Raw genomic sequence first — 19,859 nt, 5'->3', positions numbered from 1 at the left:
ATAGATACATAGATAGTGTATTTTTGCATTTTGCACAGTCCTCTACAGTAATTTACTTATGTCAGATTGAAAGTGAATTAATTTTAAAGGATACTCATAAGTATATTTTTTTCAGCATTAAACCGTATCTCCTCACAAAAGGAAAAAACAAAAAAGGACTGTTATAGTCACACTTGAACTGCTTGCTCGTGAATGACCCCAAGATGTTTAAGTGCTTCCTTTCAAGTGCCTCTTTTCTCTCCATCCGCCACTCCCTTTCTGTGTCTTCCTCTCCTCCTTCCTTTCAACTCTCCGAATTGTAAATCCTTTTTTACCAGCTTGTCATCATCCATTTTCTCTACATGACCAGACCATCTTAAACACTCAGGTCTTTGCATTTTGCAACTCCTGCCTATCACCATATAGCTCACCCTTGCAGTTTCTCTTGTAATACAGACAATATGTTAACAATTCATTGCTACAGCTTCCACCTTTCTATCATTTGCATTCAACATCGACACTTCACTTCCATAAAGGAGAGTTGGTTCACCAGTATGTTCACACATTGTTTTTTTCTAAAATCACATACACCTCATGTTGACTCCAAAACCCCATCCTGGAATGTTTAAAATGTTACATATACCTTCACCTTGTGTGTTTTTATAATTAGCTCATATGCCATCCATTTTCTCCTTACTTCTACATTATCTTTGCTGTAATTACTTTCACAGGAACACGTTCACCTTTTCCTCGCCGTCGTGAACATTCACTTTACTTTCAACTTTTGATTCAACAGAATAATAATCATATATATATATATATATATATATATATATATATATATATATATATATATATATATATATATATATATATATATATCCAGCTACTTCCCCTCTCACCATTATATCCACCAGCTGACACACTCTTATCATTCGGATGTTATTATTGATATTTGTAGTAGTAATAATTTTTTTTTATTTTATCTTACCCAGAAAAAGGGAATACCGAGGTTGCCCTACTTTCTGAGGTATGTCCATTGAGGACTGACTGGCATTTGGCCCTGAACCGCAGAGAATTTCTTGTTAATTAATTAAACGATCAATTTTACAATTGTTAATTCAAGGATGAACTTTATGCTTTTAGATCAGTGAAAAGAATTATGCTAGATTTTGTTCTTTTAATCCAATGCCGTTTCTTTTCGTAATTCTGCCAGGCGTTGGACTCCTCCAGTATTCCAGAACTTTCATTTCGTAAAAGTTTGTTCAAATAAATAAATAGCAATGTATTAGCCAAGTCTTATTCGTTCAGTTATATAACGTTTCCGATCAATCGTCCCCCTGCTCCTCATTATAAATCATGTAATTTCCAGTTGACGTCTTATGTGAATTCTGTATGGTGTATCATAGAGTCTCTCTCTCTCTCTCTCTCTCTCTCTCTCTCTCTCTCTCTCTCTCTCTCTTGGTTTCGAAACGGATTTATGAGATTGATTCCATAAGCCATCTCTGATAACTTTTTATTGCTTATGAAACAAAAGTATTACGGCTTTTGCAGCAAAATTAAAGCTCAAAATATTTCAAAGTCCTACAGAAGGATTGTGTAACGTACGCTTCACAAAGGCTAATAGTAAAAAATCCTAGAATTGAAGGTTTTTTTATGAAAAAGGATAAAACTGCAGGCTTTTAACCTGTAATCTTGCAAATATGCTTTTGGAAAGCGTCAACTTAGAAGGTGTAATAAGATAAAATCTTAAAATTATAGACATTTACTAAGAAGTCGTAAAATTGTAGCTTTCATCGTTATATAAGTGCAGGTGTATAGTAAAGATAAATCTTAAACTTACGTGCATTTGACAAGAAATCGTAAAATTAAAGGATTTTAGAAAGATACATTAACCTTATAGGCTTTAACATAAGATTTTGAATTTACAGGCATTTTATTATTCAAGTTAACTTACAGGCATTTGATAAGAAATCGTAAAATATTAGGGGTTTTTAGAAAGATACAGAAATTTCAGTCTCTAATATAAAATCGTTAACCACAGTCATTTAATGAGAAGTTAAACTTACTGCATTTTAATAGGAATAATAATATTATAGATTTAATCGTAAACTTACTCGCGGTTATTTTTAGAAATATCGACAGCATAATAAGAAATCTTCAATATATTCGCCTTTTATCAGAATTCGCACAATTTCAGGGTTTTAAAGCGAAATCAGAAAGTTGCATTCAGTGGCTTTCAGAAATAATTTGAAAACTTAGAGCTTAAATAAGAAACTGCAGGATTTGGTAATGATTAGTAAACTTACAGACCTAGAAATTTATGGTAAAAATAATAAGATAAAACTGCATTTATGAAATAAGGAAACTGAATAGAAGTACGTATTTGAAATGAGTTCTCGAAAGGATTCATAAGATTATGCCAAAAAAAATCCAAGTACGGTATTTTTTATTATGAGGAAGCCAGTCTAGATAAGACATCCAGGGCTAAAACCTTGCCATTGTAAGGAAAGGGAAAACGGACCAACATATACAGTATGCATTAATGAGCTTCACATTTTAGGCAGCCGCCAATTTCTTAAAGTGGAAATTATCACTAGGCTCGGAAATAAGAATGAGGCAAAAATATTAACCATTTATAGTGAACTACAATTGCAGAACATTTTCAGAGTACCTTTGGTAATCAGTCGTTTCATAATAGAGAACAATCAATTTTCCCGATAACTGGAGGAACCTATGTTTTCTTCTACATATATCATGCTATCGTAGAGCTTTTATTTATAACTACTGTTTCATTCTCCCTTAAGCTTGCTTTCATTTCTCTTATTCTTTCAGTGCCCTTTTGGTCATGCTTACTCGTCTGCAGATGATAATCGTTTCAGGAATTGACACTCAACAAAGGTTACGTTCAGGTTTAAGGATTATTTGATGGAAGGTAATGTCTGATATTTGACTCCATTTCTTGAAATTTAATTTTCATTTGGCCGATAAATTTTCTTAGGAAGCTTACATTTTCTTCTGTGCGGTCACAATGATATTTTTTAAATCTTATTTCTTTTATGCAAAACTTCTTTTCTTGATTGCTTTTTTGCCCGCGATCGATATTCTTATGTGTATTATTTCATAGAGAGCCTTCTTCTGAGCTTTCATTTATTTTTTTCATGAAAACTTCGTTTGGGTTTTGACAGTTACTATAGGGTCTGGTTCTCCTATTAAATTCTTAATTTTCTTCTTTAACACCTAAATTTTCCTCTTCTATGAAAACCTGAATTTTCCTCTTCTTTAAAACCTGAAATATTTACTAATAATTGTATTTTCATATAACTTTTACTCCTCTCGGAGAACAACATTTTTTCAAGACTTTCATTTTCTTCCAGTTTGTTATTTTACATCCTTTTTGGAGGTTTTAAAGAGAAGTTCTTTTTCTCTTCTTGATGAGAATTTCTCTCTCTCTCTCTCTCTCTCTCTCTCTCTCTCTCTCTCTCTCTCTCTCTCTCTCTCTAAGTAATTCATATTATGGCATACTTATGTCCTTGTGTTTGAGATCATTCAAAAGTCAGCCGTGAAGTCTGTTGAGAGGGAAGTAACCGGTTTCACAATGAAATGACACCTCGTATACAAACTAGACTTTTACAGAATATGGAACGAGTAAGCGAAGCCTGATGATTGGAAACTGAAAGTCACGGCAAAGTTACCAAAGAAAAGTGACCTGACCGAATGTTGTAACTATAAAGACACTGGACTTTCAGTATGTCACTTGCTTAGAGATGAATAAGCATATTCTAGAAAAGGCAGGTATATATAGTGCATAGAGCAGATATTTATGGTGAGATATTTTGCAAGTGTGTATTCAGTTTAAACCTCCCTTTCTAATGGCTGCTGTTGATTTGAGAAGGCATTTACGTCACAACGTGTTCCCATAAAACCTGCAAAGCCAATGTTAGGTATCCGTGGAAAAAGCACATGCAAAGTTGGGTGGTGATCGGGTCTTGTCAAATGAATATTCAGTGAATAGTGGGATGTAAAAGGGGAATATTATGTCATCATTGCTGTTTCCCCTTCTCATGATTTTTTTTAATGACCAAAGGGGTTGGAAATGGAAGAAAACTTTGAATTGTGATATAGACACCTGGCAGAATACAGATGATACCCTTTTAATGTGCAAAACACCACGAGGTTTGCAACGCTTGCTTAATAGAATACATCATACATCCAGAGAGGTGGGAATAGCAAGATAAATCTACGAAAAGCAAAAATAGTGTCGCAGAGTGCTCGTAGGAATGAAATAACACTAGATGGAGAAAGGAAGGCCTAATGAGGTTAAGTTGAGATATCGTAGAAGCATAATTAGGCAAATCAGCCAATGAGCGGGCTGAAGAAGATTGGAAATCAAATAGACTGAAATTGCTAACGAAAATGACGTAGCATAGTGAGATCTGTTGCTGTATGAACATGAATTATTGTATAGCAATGTAGCTACATCCATTTTGAAAGATTTTGTCGACTTGAGAATAAAGCTATAAGAAGAATATAGAGTCAGCGAGTAGGATAGAGGAAATGACATCATAAGGGAAATTTACGGAAACTTCATGTAGTAATGAGATGTCCATGCCATCTCCATCTCCCTTTCATCATCAACTGCAGGCATTAGAAGGGTTGGGAGACCCAAACTTACGTGAATAAGAACAGTGAGACGGCAGGTTGGAGACGAGTGGGGAGTTGTGGAAGTGAAAGCACCGGAAATACATGAGTGTCTGAATTTAATATAAGGCCTTTGCGATGATGATGATGGTAATGACCAACAGAACCACAGTTAGTCCTACAGAAATCTGATCATTATCATTCGCCCAGGTTACGCTGGTCATGTAGAGAAAAGGTTTAGGTGCATTATCTGGATTGTGTGCGCTGCTATCAATATTTTCTCGTCTTTTAGCGTGTATAAAAGAACGTGACCTTTGCATGTCGGTCTTGGAAGCAGATCCGTCCATTCCAGTTCATCAGTCAATAATTCTTGGCATTTGGAATTCTGAAATAAGCCAGTGTAAAATTTACGGTCAGTCTTAATTGACTGGAGTCACGGAATAACTTTTCTGCAGACATTTCAAAGAGAGAGAGAGAGAAGCGCGTTGGTGATTTGAGTTTTTACCTTTGCATAACCGGATTAGCTTTATTAATTTTTGTTCGTGTGGGCACGTCAGGAATGGAATAAAATTGTTAGTTTTTAGAGTGTTTAAGTTTCTTTAATCGTTCGCCTTCCTCGAAGAACGCATTTAGCAATAACTGGAAAAGTCACACTGACCCAAGATTTATGTGCAGCCGGCGGCGAATCAGTAAACAAGATAGCCTGAAGGTTCAGTCTCGACCGAAATTTTCTGCCAGAATATACTGTCTTTTTATTTGGTAATGAATTTCACTTTGGGCGTTATGTATTTTTAATTAGTTAGCCGTAGTTTATGTATGTTTATTGACTTATCATTTACATGTTGTATTCGTATGTATTTTACGATAGTCCATTTTTTAATCTTTTTCTCTACATAATTTTTATGTTCAGTCAGTTCTGTGGAGACTTGCTCAGTATGATATTGCCTTTTCTATATGTATTACAATATATTTCTGTACTCATTTATAACAATAATAGTAACAGCTATAATAATAATGTCGGAGCATTTGTCTCTGTACAGTGTCATCCAGCGAGTTATTTAACGACTGCATTCCATGACGTGCAACATACGTCAAGTTGATTACAGAGATGCCATCGATGTCTTTGAGGGACGTCTTCGTGTCAGGTCACAATAGGTCACCGACCTTCGGATGAATTACATAAGCTTCGTTTAAATGGCTGGATCGATAAGGTTGAATAGCAACAGTGAACAATAAACTCAGTTGAGTCGTGTCATTTTCATGAATTTTTAATGTTGTCGTTTACAGATTTTTCGTCAGAATTACATGTTTACCAATGTTGTTGTTCTGCGAAGGACGCAGTAGCTCATTTTTAATTATAGTATTTGTAGGGTGACATGTTATAGCATGCAAAATTTACTTTTTTAATAATTTCTTACTCGAACCATGATTAGAACTTTGCAGCGTGTCCACGATCAGGATGCAGTAAATTCCCTTACTATATATTAAGAATATAGAAAGTCCTGTGTACCTAATATTTTGTTTAGCGCACAGAAGTAAGGTGTGGATAATAACCGCGATGAAGGGAAATTTTTTTGAAGTATTAAGGTTATATGTGGAACTGAAAAAGTTGAGATGCTGATAGATGTAAAGATATAGCGATGTGGTAAAAAGATTGATATGGCTGAAAGATTGATCAGAATATTTAGGCTGAAATATTGATCAGAATGTTTAGGGGTGGTATGGTAACGTGGAGAGAATGGAGGATGATAAATTTCTGGAGTTTGGAAACTCGGAGGCTCATGAGGAGGAAGAAAGGAAAAAAATGTTGGCTAGATGGAGTATAAGAGGTATTGCTATTTGATTATATCAGAGATCTTATATCCAGGAAACACGAAATAGTTTGTCAGAGGATGTAAGCTGAGTAGAAGACGGGGTCGAAGCTCTGCTGCTGTGCCTTCTGCTTGAGTATATAAAGTGACAGATGTGGAATATTTTTTTTTTTTCACGAGGCTCTTCCACAATTTAGCAGTTACAGGTTGAACCCACTTTGCAAATCTAGTTCCAAGTACCCCATGCGGGAGAAGTCAAGTATACCGTAGTTTAACCTGACCACTGAGCCGATTAACAGGATTAGACTTATTTTACGTGGCTAAGAGAAAGCAATACTTGCCTTGAAATGCTATGTAATTCCGAAGTGTTGATGTGTGGAGGTATGAGACCAAGAAAGCGGGGATTGGCTGTTAGGTAAAGGTGCTAAGGTAAGTGTTTTAATATACAGGAATCACGAGATTGCTCACAAGGTAGAGATAAGGAGTCACAATGTCTAGGTTGGTCGACGGGCTACTGTGTAGTCTTTGTGAGTCCTCAGAATGCACTTGGCGCCATATGTTTTTTCCCCAGGGGTCACCTTGTGTTTCAGTAAGTAGAGGATAAATGTGGCAGCGATTATTGCCTTGTTTTCTGAGAAATAACCCCCATTTTGCCGGAACCGGCATTATGTGTGTATATATATATATATATATATATATATATATATATATATATATATATATATATATATATATATATATATATATATATATATATATATATATATATATATATATATATATATATGCATATGTGTATGTATATATATATATATATATATATATATATATATATATATATATATATATATATATATATATATATATATATATGTACCTGTATATATACAGTATATAAAGGCATGAAAAGAAATGAAGGAATAGAGTTACAGGATGTGGAAGCCATCTTCCGTTGCCTCTTGCCCCCTGGAGTTCAGTATTAGGGACAAAGCAGCTCCCCTCACTTCCATCGTATGTAAACAAGTGTGTTGTATGAGGAATGTAGGTTGCTAAAGATGCTAATCTTTATAGGACGAGTATCCAGAGCTATTTCCTGGTGTCTCCGGTTCATTACACTTATAGGACAGTGTTATTCAGCTGATCGTTATCTGGTGTTTTCAACCTTTTTTTTCTTTCGTTTCATTTGTATAGCTTGTGTTATTTTACTTTTTTTGGGTGGTATGTAGAAGTATTTAAATGACATTAGTAACATAACACATTTTAGTACTGCTTCTGCTACTAGTATAATTTCAGTTTACTATGTCGATCATGTTAGTAATTAATTACTAGTTTTATTTATAAGTAAGCTTACTCTGTACTGTTATATGTGATATCATTTATATTTGTGTGTGTGTGTGTTTGTGTGCATATATACAAACTGTTTCAAAACAATAACAGTTACTTAGTATTAAGTAAGCTTACTCTGTACTGTTCTATGTGATATCATTTATATTTATGTGTGTGTGTGTGTGTGTTTGTGTGCATATATACAAACTGTTTCAAAACAATAACAGTTACTTAGTATTTCCTAATCTAAATTATTTCCTATTGAATAACATTGTGTTTATTTTAGGTTTCACTTTACTAATTGACTTTCTGTATTCTTCTTAATCAAACAACTTTTTTATCTTTTGAAATGGAACGGGTAAGATTGAGCGTGACAGGGGGAAATGTGGTAATGGGGGTGTGTAGTGGTCAGGATTTAAAAAGAATGAGAGTGGAAGGGACATTTATTGGAGAGACTGAATCTGCGCCTTGTGGAGTGGGAGAACAAGAAAGGGTGGTTATGCCAGGTGATTTAAATGCAAAAGTAGTCGTCAGAGAATGGGAAACAGTCTTGTAGAAAAGGGTTTGTAACAGAGCTTGACTGACTGAAGTACATGGTTCTTGAAGATAACTATGGGAAAGAGAAAATGATGAGACGAATAGTTTTTTAGATATGCATTAACTCGGAGTATATGGCAAAGCAAGTTCACTGATGTAGTAGAGAAGAGAAGTGACTGGATATACATATGATCATTATGTGATTGACGAAAAAGTTATGATAGATGGAATTTCAGGTCAATATATAGCCCTTAAGGTAATTAAGAAAAAGTAAAGAGAGTATGTAAGGAGAAAAGGGATGAAAGAAGGGATAGCGTTAAAGGCACCCAACTTTGTGTATGAATAGTGTGGAAACTCCAGGCGGGTGTATAAGGAGTCAGAAGGAATATTCAGTCGAAAAGAAAAAAATGAGAAAGGCTACAATGTGAACGTATTTTTAACAGAGTTCACCACCCCCAACTACGAGAGAGAGAGAGAGAGAGAGAGAGAGAGAGAGAGAGAGAGAGAGAGAGAGAGAGGGGGCGGGGCGGGGTGTGTTTCCCAGTCACAGCAAAGAATATCTCGCTTTATAAATCAATACTTTAAACATGCCATCACGTTACATGTTTAATAATATCTTTATCTCCATTTATTTCTTAGTTCTGTAAAAACACTCACACACAAAACACTCACGCACACACACGCACACACGTGCGTATTGACGTAGTACATGACGTCAATCATCTTGTCGCTAATGGCAGGGGCTGAGTGCTTCGCCGTTGTGTTGAACTGTTTGTGTATCGTGTGTACAGTGGTAACACTCGTTCGTGGTTTAATTCAGTCTTTATGGTGTGGGCTATTTTAAACTCGGTATGTATTTGTCATTCTTTACATATGCACGCATCGATGATTTTTCCATGGTTATATATTAGATATTCAATTGCGCTTGCAGTAGATACACACACAGAAATCAAGTTCTGCCACACTATAGCCTGGTTCGTGGGTCAGAGTCCCACCACGCAAAAGCAGGATTTCTTCATTTAATTCCTCTTGAATCCAAGGCTTGTAGTGATAAGTGTGACGAAAATGTGACGAAATTAGAAAGCTATGAGCATACATACATACATATATAATATACATACATACATACATACATACATATACATATATACATACATATACATACATACATATATATATATATGTATGTATGTATGTATGTATGTATGTATGTATATTATATATGTATGTATATGCTCATAGCTTTCTAATTTCGTCACATTTTTGTACACGCTTATCACTACAAGCCTTGGATTCAAGAGGGAATTAAATGAAGAAATCCTGCTTTTGCGTGGTGGGACTCTGACCCACGAACCAGGCTATAGTGTGGCAGAACTTGATTTCTGCGCCACTATTAAATGTTACCTGAAATCTCACGATACCAGATCCTTTCTATGGGGTGAGAGAGTGGCTTTGAAGTTAAGATTGATTTGGACATCTGTGACTTGCAAGGATTCCCAGTTTCCTTAGGGCATCGACATGCATGTCCCAGTTTGCTACTAAACTTATACTCCTCGCAGCCTCCAGTGAGGTGTAGGCTGTGCAGCTGTAGAAAGCAGTGATTAAAGTGTTTGCTCTGAGGAATTTAAGAATTGAAATATCTATAAAGTTTACGTTATTTTCAGCTTACGAGGAATTATGAGTCTCATGGAATAATAAACAACTAATATCTGCTACTTACAAGAATCTATAGGTGATGTGCACAGGGAAATAGTTACAGAGGGGGAATTCTTGATAATACGAGTTGAATACAGTAAGCTTAAAAAAATACTGATCGATCTAAAATCCTTGAGTAATAAATATACAGTATATATGAGTAAGTACTTTTATGAGTACACACTTATTCTCCAGCACTTAAAAAATCGCTTGTCCAATACTCCGTTTAATCATGGTTTTAACAGTGACGCATCGGGTTAGGTTAATCTTGCCCACTTTAATCCGTATATCAGAAATATTGTGAGTACACACACACACGCACATTATTATAATTATATATAGAGTGTGTATATATATATATGTATATATATATGTATATATATGTATATATATATATGTATATGTATATATATATATATATATATATATATATATATATATATATATATATATATATATATATATATATATATATATAGTGTGTGTGTGTGTGTCCATCTGAGCGCTTGTGCACTTAGCTGGATATTGCCACATTTTTGTATGCGCTTATTCCTACATGCCTTGGATTCAAGGGGAATTAAATGAAGAAGCCCTGCTTACGTGGTGGGATTCTAACCACACACGTGGTTACAGTGTGGCAGGACTTGATGTCTGCACCAGAATTAAATATTACCTCAAATATCAGGGTATCAGACCCTTGGGATGGGAAAAAGAGTTGCCCTGCAGGGCAGGAAACATTGGTTTTGATTTCTATGACTTTCAAAATTCCCAGTTTCGATAGTGCACGGACAAAAATGCCCCTGGCTTATTATTGAACCTATTTACTCCTCGCAGCATCCAGTGAAGTGAAGGCCATGGAATTGTAGAAATTAAATGGTAAATGATATGCTTTCAAAGATTCGAGTATTGATAGATCTATATATGCTACGTTAGTTTCAGTCCCAGGAATAAGAAACATCATCTAGCAATTCTAAGAAAGTGTAGAGAACATGCATAGGAAAATGGGTACTGAAGAGGAATTCTTGATAATACGCATTGATTATAATATACGTAAAATAATTCTTGAACTAAACTCCATGAGTAATAAATATAAACAAATACTATTATGAGTACACACTTAATCTCCAGCGCTTCAGAAATTGCCATTATAATAAGTGACGGACGGCGTTAGGATAACTGCGCCCTGGCCCAGTATGTGTACGTTTGAATCCCACCAAGCATGAAGGACGTCTTCATTCATTTCCCACTGAGAACCAGAGCGAGTAACTGAAATATTGTGAACACATACAAATGCACGCTCTTGTTTGTGATGATGAAACACACACACACACACACACACACACACATATATATATATATATATATATATATATATATATATATATATATATATATTTATTTATATATATATGTGTGTACAAATAACGAACACAAAATCCACGAAATATTGACTTAACAATCTGGAAGAACACAACCTGTTGTGGATGAAAAATGCAAGCTTATGATTCGGAAATAGAGCCAGGGTGGTCTCCACAGATATAAAAACCTACTGCATTCAAAGTCCACGTATACCTGAAGGATGTGTGTATGTGTGTGTAATATATACTGTATATATATAAAAGATATTGCTAATGCAAGTGAAATTGATTGATAGCTGTATGATTATCCTCCATGTTAATTACGGCCAGTTATGGTGATCTGCGTGCGGAATCCCATTGCTGGTTGCTTCATTATTAGACCAGAGAAGACATCCCTTCAAAGTATGAGGGGCATTGTAGCACAGTTGAAACGAACTCGAAACTTCTAGTATGCCTGTTAAAGTGACAAGTAAATATTAGTTAAGAGCAGCAACATTCTCCCTAACTCATCTAGAGAATATTTTATGGTTGTTCTGGACCTTGAATAACATCGAGAAATTCGAGGACAGAACATCAAAATTTGATTCACAGCAGGACATTCATTTTTTTATTTTTTATTTTACGAAGTTCCAAATAACCGCAGATGTCGCTTCAGAGCCCTCTATATGCTCAAAATAATTACATTTGGTTCATGAAACAACAAAGGAATCACATTGGATTTCTTTAGAACTTTGGGTTATATACTTTGAATTCCAGTTATTTATTTATTTATTTATTTATTTTATTTATTTTTATTTATTTATTATTATTATTATTATTATTATTATTATTATTATTATTATTATTATTATTATTATTATTATTATTATTATTATTATTATTATTTTAAAGGCAACAAGTCACCCTGCTGCTGATGTTTTCACTGTTCATTGAGGAGAACTTCAGTCAATATTGGCATGAATAAGTAAATTACTTTTCATGTTCTCGAGTCTAGACGCGTCGTCATCTTTTACCCTTATTTTATTGCAGAGAAGTGTCTTCTGAGCAGTGCACTAATATCCTTCAGGTATACGTGGACTTTGGGTGCAGTAAGTTTTTATATCTGTGGAGACCACCCTGACTATTTTCGAATCATAGGCTTGCATTTTTCATCCGCAACAGGTTGCGTTCTTCCAGATTGTTGGTCAGTATTTCGTGGATTTTATTTTCGTGTTTGTACAGTTATTCGTGGGAGTAAGCTAATGCCGGAGTGAACCAGTTTGATCTGTCATTCATTTCATGTATTTCCGGAATGGAGAACTTATTGCCTTTCTTTGGCTTTATTAAAACTTTAACCCCCCATCCCCGTGCGGGGCTAGTGCCGTCAGTGCACCTCATGCGGTGCACTGTAGGCATTACTTAAGGTTCTTTGCAGCGTGCCTTCGGTCCCTAGCTGCAACCCCATTCGTTCCTTTTACTTTACCTCCTTTCATATTCTCTTTCTTCCATCTTATTTTCCACCCTCTGCTAACAATTGATTCATAGTGCAACTGCGAGGTTTTCCTCCTATTGCACCTCTCAAACCTTTTACTGTCAATTTCCGTTTCAGCGCTGAATGACCTCATAGGTCTCAGTGCTTGGCCTTTTGGCCTAAATTCTATATTCAGTTCAATTCAATTCAGTTAAAACTTTAACCTGTCTCTTTCATGCGGCAGATTTGAAGGAATCTTATCGACACCATTTTTTTCCTTATAACTCATTCATTTCTTTCTCGGCTGATTTTATAGCTTGACTGTCTTATCAGACTATACTAAACCAAAGCCTTGCAGATTCGTTCCTTGTTTTGTTTTATTTGATTGAAAGTATATTTGCTTTTTTTGTATAGATTTCATTGCTGATGATCTACAGTTCTACACTGTTTTACTTTTTCTTATCTTGTCTATTGCCTCACTGAATGAACTGAACTGTTATGCTGTCTTACGCATATATTAGATTGTGGATGACCTTCATTGCTATACTTGCTTTTGCATCTATTTTCTTGCCTTACCAGATGACCTCCACTGTTTTGCTTTCTTTTGTATATGTTTTACTACTTCGTCTGTACTGTGTATGCTCTCTTTTATATCTGTTACCTTACGCTTTATTTTATGTGTTCCTTTACTAGATGACCAGTAATGTTATCCTTTTTTATCCATTTCCATAGGAGATGACCTCTTCCATTATTAATGTTTCTCAGAGTGTATTACTTTATGTAAAAGAAGATAATATTTAGTAACGTTTCTTAAGTAATATTGCATAACTGAAAATAAGATAGCATCATACAGTTTTTTTCAGTTAACATTGCTCGTCAGGAACTGATTAACATCGATAACATTTCTCAAAATAAAAGAGAAAAAACCTTAAGTGAATTCAAACGTCTTTGTCGATGGCCATATTTATTGCAATGCCACATAGAAGAAATTATTTTTTAAAATATGTTTTCGTTATTCAGAAATATCGGAATGTGTGTTCTGTGCTATGCAACGTTTTGAGAAACTTTGAAGCATCTCGTATTTTTCATGCAATTCCACCTGAACTTATATTGACTTAGTGATGCTAATTCCTGTTGCAAAAAAATAGATTTTCACTACATACTAATCGCCCTTCGTGAATTAGTATATATAAGAACTTAGCCAGATTTCTCTTGCCTGTATATGTGTGTTAGGTTATGAGTATGAATTATTCATTTTATTTTTTGTTTACAGTCATATTTTAACAATAATAATGCGGTTCTCATGTAAATATGAGACATACAAATTCTAAAATGCTCATAATCTGTCTTGTTATTAGGTTATGGTACTAGAATTTTAGGAGTAATTTTTAAGGTTATTGAGTTTTTTTCTGCGTCATCTTCATCACAAGCCAGAATTTTAGGTGTAAGGCTAATGATTTCATAGTGCATAAGCTATAGTTATTACGAAGGTTCATATCAAAATATACTTTACACTTTTTGTTGTGAAGAATTCCGTGCTGTATTATTATTATTATTATTATTATTATTATTATTATTATTATTATTATTATTATTATTATTATTATTATTTTGTTGGAAAAAACTCTCTATCACGAGAGTTCATAAAAGTTGTAAAGGGTCCACAATAATATAACTGTTTAAGGCTCGTGTAAAATTATTATATTATTGTGGACCCTTTAGAACAATTATTATTATTATTATTATTAAGATTCGAGGTAAGTGCAATACAGTTGTATTCATAAAAGAACTGTTATTGTACCACGTCTCATGATAAACCAAAAAACGTACAGAGCAGCTCAGATTATCTCAAGTTCAACACGACCAACCTTTTTGGCCAAACGCTTCGTCATGATCCGGTAGCGTTACTGATCGCGACTGAGCAATAATCGGTTTCGATTTGGATCGTGTTTTCTCAGCCATGCGTTTCCTCCCACCCTTCCTACATCTCCTCATCCTCTCTTCCTCCTCCTCTTCCTCATCCTCTTAGGAAGTGCGGAAGTCATATAAACTAGAGATTCCCTCACGTGTTCAGTTGCCAAGCGGAGCCTCGTCATTCCCCGCAAGATAGACGAGTCATCTTCCAAACAATTGAAGCTTCGGCCGTGCCACCGTCTGGAAGAAACGGAGTTGCTTTGCAACGGGAGATGAGGGCCTGGCTGAGATGTGCTCTGTAGGTTGGATACTTTTCCTATGCCCACACGGGAAATGTACTTTCTTGGAACCATTATATACCAAGTTACAGTATAAGTTAAATCCATGTAATCGTTTGTAACCCAACTTAACCTTGATATGAACTATTACTAAGCAAATTGGTGCTCCTGTCGATCTTCGTTCCAGCATGATAAAGCTGACGACTTATAAAGTGCCAGTAAGCGTGGAATGAACTTTTGCGTGCTTAGTAGGTCAGTTACATTTTTCATCGTTAACTAAGCTGGAAAATAACAGATGCACCAACAAAAATAACAACATCAATAATATTAATGATAAAATAACGGATTTCTTATATGGTTTCCGTTACCATGGCTTAGGAGAAGAGGCCAAAGGTTTAGATATCTTTACAAAAGGCTGGAATCTATCCATATTTGGTAATTCGTTACTTAGCACATTTAGTTTTCTGTAAAAGAAAACTATTGAGATGGCTATTTGTCTGTCCATCCGCACTTTCTCTGTCGGCCCTCAGATCTTAAAAACTCCTGAGGCTAGAGGGCTGCAAATTGGTATGTTGGTCATCCACCTTCCAATCATCAAACATACCAAATTGCAGCCCTCTAGCTTCAGTAGTTTTTATTTTATTTAAGGTTAAAGTTAGTCGTGATCGTGCGTCTGGCACCTCTATAAGTGCCAGCAACACAGGCCGCCAACGGGTTGTGGCTGAAAGTTTCATGGGCCGTGGTTAAAAAATTTCATGGGCCTTGGCTGACAGTTTCATGGGCCGTGGCCGAGAGTTTCATACAGCAGTTTACGATGTACAGGAAACTCGATTGCGCCGAAGAAACTTCGGCGCATTTTTTACTTGTTTGTTTTGCATTCAAGTAATTACATCATTGTTTCTCTCCACTTCATAAGTTTATATTGGGTTCATGAATTCGGTTAGACTTCTTGTCGTGCCTTACAGGGGAGACTGCGTATTGTTGTGACGTGTAACGGTTTTTTCAGTGCCATCCTTACATGATTATCATACAAGACTCTGTCAAAATATCCTACGGTTCCACTCTCTTCTGATGTCGTTCTTATGTCACTCTCTCGCTGTTCACCTCCCTCCGCCACCGAAGGTGGGAGCAGGTTACGATTTACTGAGGATTAACAGTTGGTGGTCATCGATGAGTATTTGACGTTTTGTCACCTTAGAAACAAAATTGCACATGATCATTTTGTATGGCCCAACATTAAAAATGAAATGAATGACAACAGGCAGTCTGAGCCGTCCGGTTGGTAACTAAATGGCATGATGATAATTGTATTGCATTCATTGGTCAAGGTTCTTTTGCTCATCGTCGAGTATCCGTGGCTGAATGCACTTAATTTACTTGTTTTTCGATAGTGATAGAAAAACCCGGATTTATATATAGCTTTTATTACCCATCAGCAGTCACTGAAATATTTCATCTTATTAGTGTGTAAAAGATTGTATAGTAATTTATGCAAATTTATAATCGACAATTATACCAGCCTACTAGATCAGTTGACGTTTTCAACCTTGATTTTTTATTATACGTAATTATAATAATGGTGGCCTTTGTTTTTATTATTATTATTATTATTATTATTATTATTATTATTATTATTATTATTATTATTAGTTAGTCGTAGTAGTAGTAGTAGTAGTAGTAGTGGCATTTCTAAGTCTAGAAACAAAGCATTACCTAGAAAGGAGACACTCGTGTTGATTTGTATGAATAAATTTATGGCTCTGATACTTTTTACTGATTTTCATATAAATTCAAACATGATTGCAAGGCCATTAGCAGTACTATAGCTTTATTTGCTCTTGCCTGCGCTGGAGTACAACATTTTGAACACGATATATACATTTTGATGCTTTATTGCGAAAAATCTACGTGGCAAATAAACATTGTTTAATCTTATATGAATAAATTTCCAATGCGTGTTTTCTGTGTTTGACAGGTAGTTTTTTTTTTTTAACTTAGTTTCAATTTTTATCAAGAATCGCGTATTGAATACTGTATTTAGATGCAGTAACTTACTGATGTGGTATTTAAAAAATCTCTGTCTACTCGGCCTAGTAATGCGGTTGGTTCCACAATTTGCATAAGAGTATTAATTACAAGTCTCTCTCTCTCTCTCTCTCTCTCTCTCTCTCTCTCTCTCTCTCTCTCTCGCTCTCTCTCTCTCTCTCTCTCTCTCTCTCTCTCTCTCTCTCTCTCTCTCTCTCTCATTCCTCTTATAATCTCGGTCTACATCTGTTTAATTTATTTCATTTCTGTTTGGGTGCGTTTTTTTTTGAGGGGGAGAGGGAGTAGATCCGTTGTTGATATCATTTACCTCCTAGAGACCTAGACACTATGTCAAAGTTACTACCCCTATGGTATGATGTGATTTGTGATATGGGCAAGTTATAAAAAAAAAAATCCTGAAGGCAGATTAGCTATTGTTCTTCTGTCTTAGCATTACCAGCGTTAATTGATCGAATGGATTTATGCTAAATTCTAGAACTCCACTTTGAAATGTTAGATAAAACTGGGGTATGGTCTGTTTATATATGTATGTATGTATATATACATATACATGTATGTTTCAGGAAATGGGCCTAAGTCACATTTCCTGAAATACATACATGTATATATACATACATATACATATATATATATATATATATATATATATATATATATATATATATATATATATATATATATATATATATATATATATATATATATATATATATATATATATATATATATATATATATATATATATATATATATATATATATATTTATTTGAAAACCCTGGAAAGGTGCCATAAGTCAGTCACAGCTGGCTGAAAATTGACGAGGAGCATGCGTGGTAAGGTGTTCATTTTTTTTTCTTACTATCAACAAAGGTATAAAACCAGGAGTGACTGAGGTACCAAAAATCAGATTTTGTTGAAAGAAGGTATTTCTTGTTAAGAATCATATCAACTGTTTGGCGAAATTATCTCATCTGTATGTTTTCAACCTGAATAACGACTTTAACCTGAATAAGACTTTATATTTTTTACAGGTTTAGATTTAGGATTTAGGTTCATTGTCGCCTTCAGTTAGTTGGGTTACATGATGTAAGGTAAAAGAATTTTTAACATCTCCATGCTTCATGCGGTTATTTAATTTCATTTTCTTTTATATTATTTGATTTTCTGGTAAAGCTAATCATCTGAGATAATGCACCGAGAAATTTTTCCCTTTGTCTGGTTGGAAAATCTTCCCCCGTTTTAAAGTGCGTTTTTATGGATAGATGAGTGTGATTACCAATAACCAGAAAATGTTGGAAATACGTATGCCCATGCCAGTCAAGTTTTCGTCTGAGTCACAGGTGCATAACAAGTAGGTGGACGACTTCCCTGATTACCTTACATTCATGGCTCATTGCGTCTTTATGGTTGCGCAAAGCCCAGTTGTTTTTACGTTTGAGGAGACCTTTTGAATATAAGGCATTTGTCTGATAAATACCTCATCGTTTGTGACATAAGAAGGCAGTCCCTCTCCAAGTGTAAAATTGGTGACGGTAATTGTTATTCCTTGATTCGTGAGTAAGTCTTGTTAAGTTTTCTGTAAAAGAAAACTAACAAGACTCTTTGTCCGTCCGTCCGCACTTTTTCTGTCCGCCCACAGATCGTAAAAACTACTGAGGATAGAGGGCTGCAAATTGGTATGTTGATCATCCACCCTCCAGTCATCAACATGCCAAATTGCAGCCCTCTAGCCTCAGTAGTTTTTATTTTATTTAAAGTTAAAGTTAGCCATGATCGTGCGTCTGGCAACACTATAGGACAGGCCACCACCGGGCCGTGGCTGAAAGTTTCATGCGCCGCGGCTCATACAGCAGTATATGCTGTACAGAAAACTTGATTGCGCCGAAGGAACTTCGACGCATTTTTTACTTATTTTTTTAAATAGTGATATATTTAAATCAGTTGAGAGTATCCTTCATGAATGTTATTGTTTATGTCTGTAGTCTTTTATTGAAATTTGTTATTGTGTTTTTGACCAGTCCTTTGGGTTTGTAAATATGATTGAGTACAATATTATGCGTGCAGGTCTGTGAGGACTAGGTCTTTGATTGGATATTTTTTATAATTTACTGTAATTGATCTTTGATGCTGTGACACCAGTTCAACTTATAAACGTGCTTGAATGTTCAGTCAGTCCGACTTATGGAGTTCAAGTTGAATGTTCAACATACAAATATGCTTGAATGTTCAGTCAGTCCGACTTATGGGGTTCAAGTTGAATTATGCAACTGTAAGACACAGGTTCGTGCTTTCCAGTATCTTATGTAACGGTTATTGTCGGTTTCCTTTACATACCACCATGGAGTTTTGATGAACTTCCCTTTTCCAAACAACTATTAAAGTAATGACAGTTTACTCGTACGTCGTGGGGCTTGTCAGACTAATAAATTTTTATTCTTCATAAGTATCTTTTCCTTTATGTATGTTATGGTCTTATAAATACGTAAGTCATAAACCATTATCATCAATTCTGCAGCCCCATGCAGCATTGCAGTCCTTTTTAGTCTCTGCCAGGTATATGTCTCCAGTATCTGTGTAAGGAGATTGTATGAGGAACAAACTCGAGATATGTAGCGCTGTCTAAGTAGTGTTAACAGATATTATTTATAAACTTCTGAGATCCTTGATGGACAGTTTAGTCATATCGGAATATACCGTTGATAATTTAATTTTATGTGGATCTCTAGTTGTATCTCTACAGTATTGAGTACGTACACAAACAAGAACTATAATGATTTACCTAAGTGAGAATAAATCTAGAGAAATTTGGAAGTTCTGACTGGT

General features: G+C 35.1%; 1 protein-coding gene across 3 annotated transcripts in view; it reads left to right on the top strand.

Moving 5' to 3' along the window:
• The window catches only part of LOC136852554 (heparan sulfate 2-O-sulfotransferase pipe-like), a 423,978-nt gene that overhangs the window by 358,220 nt on the left and 45,899 nt on the right, over nt 1-19,859 (top strand). Inside the window, exon 1 of one of the 3 annotated variants that reach the window (XM_067127316.1) lies at nt 9,013-9,143. The exons of the other annotated variants lie outside the window; for them this stretch is intronic. The gene's annotated coding sequence lies outside the window, so the exon portion shown is untranslated. Of the gene's footprint in view, nt 1-9,012; nt 9,144-19,859 lie in introns of those variants that run through there. 3 annotated transcript variants of the gene reach the window in all.

The sequence above is a fragment of the Macrobrachium rosenbergii genome, chromosome 25 (genome assembly GCF_040412425.1).
Source record: "Macrobrachium rosenbergii isolate ZJJX-2024 chromosome 25, ASM4041242v1, whole genome shotgun sequence".
In the NCBI taxonomy this organism is placed as follows: domain Eukaryota; kingdom Metazoa; phylum Arthropoda; class Malacostraca; order Decapoda; family Palaemonidae; genus Macrobrachium; species Macrobrachium rosenbergii.
This window is presented reverse-complemented; position numbering and strand designations above follow the sequence as displayed.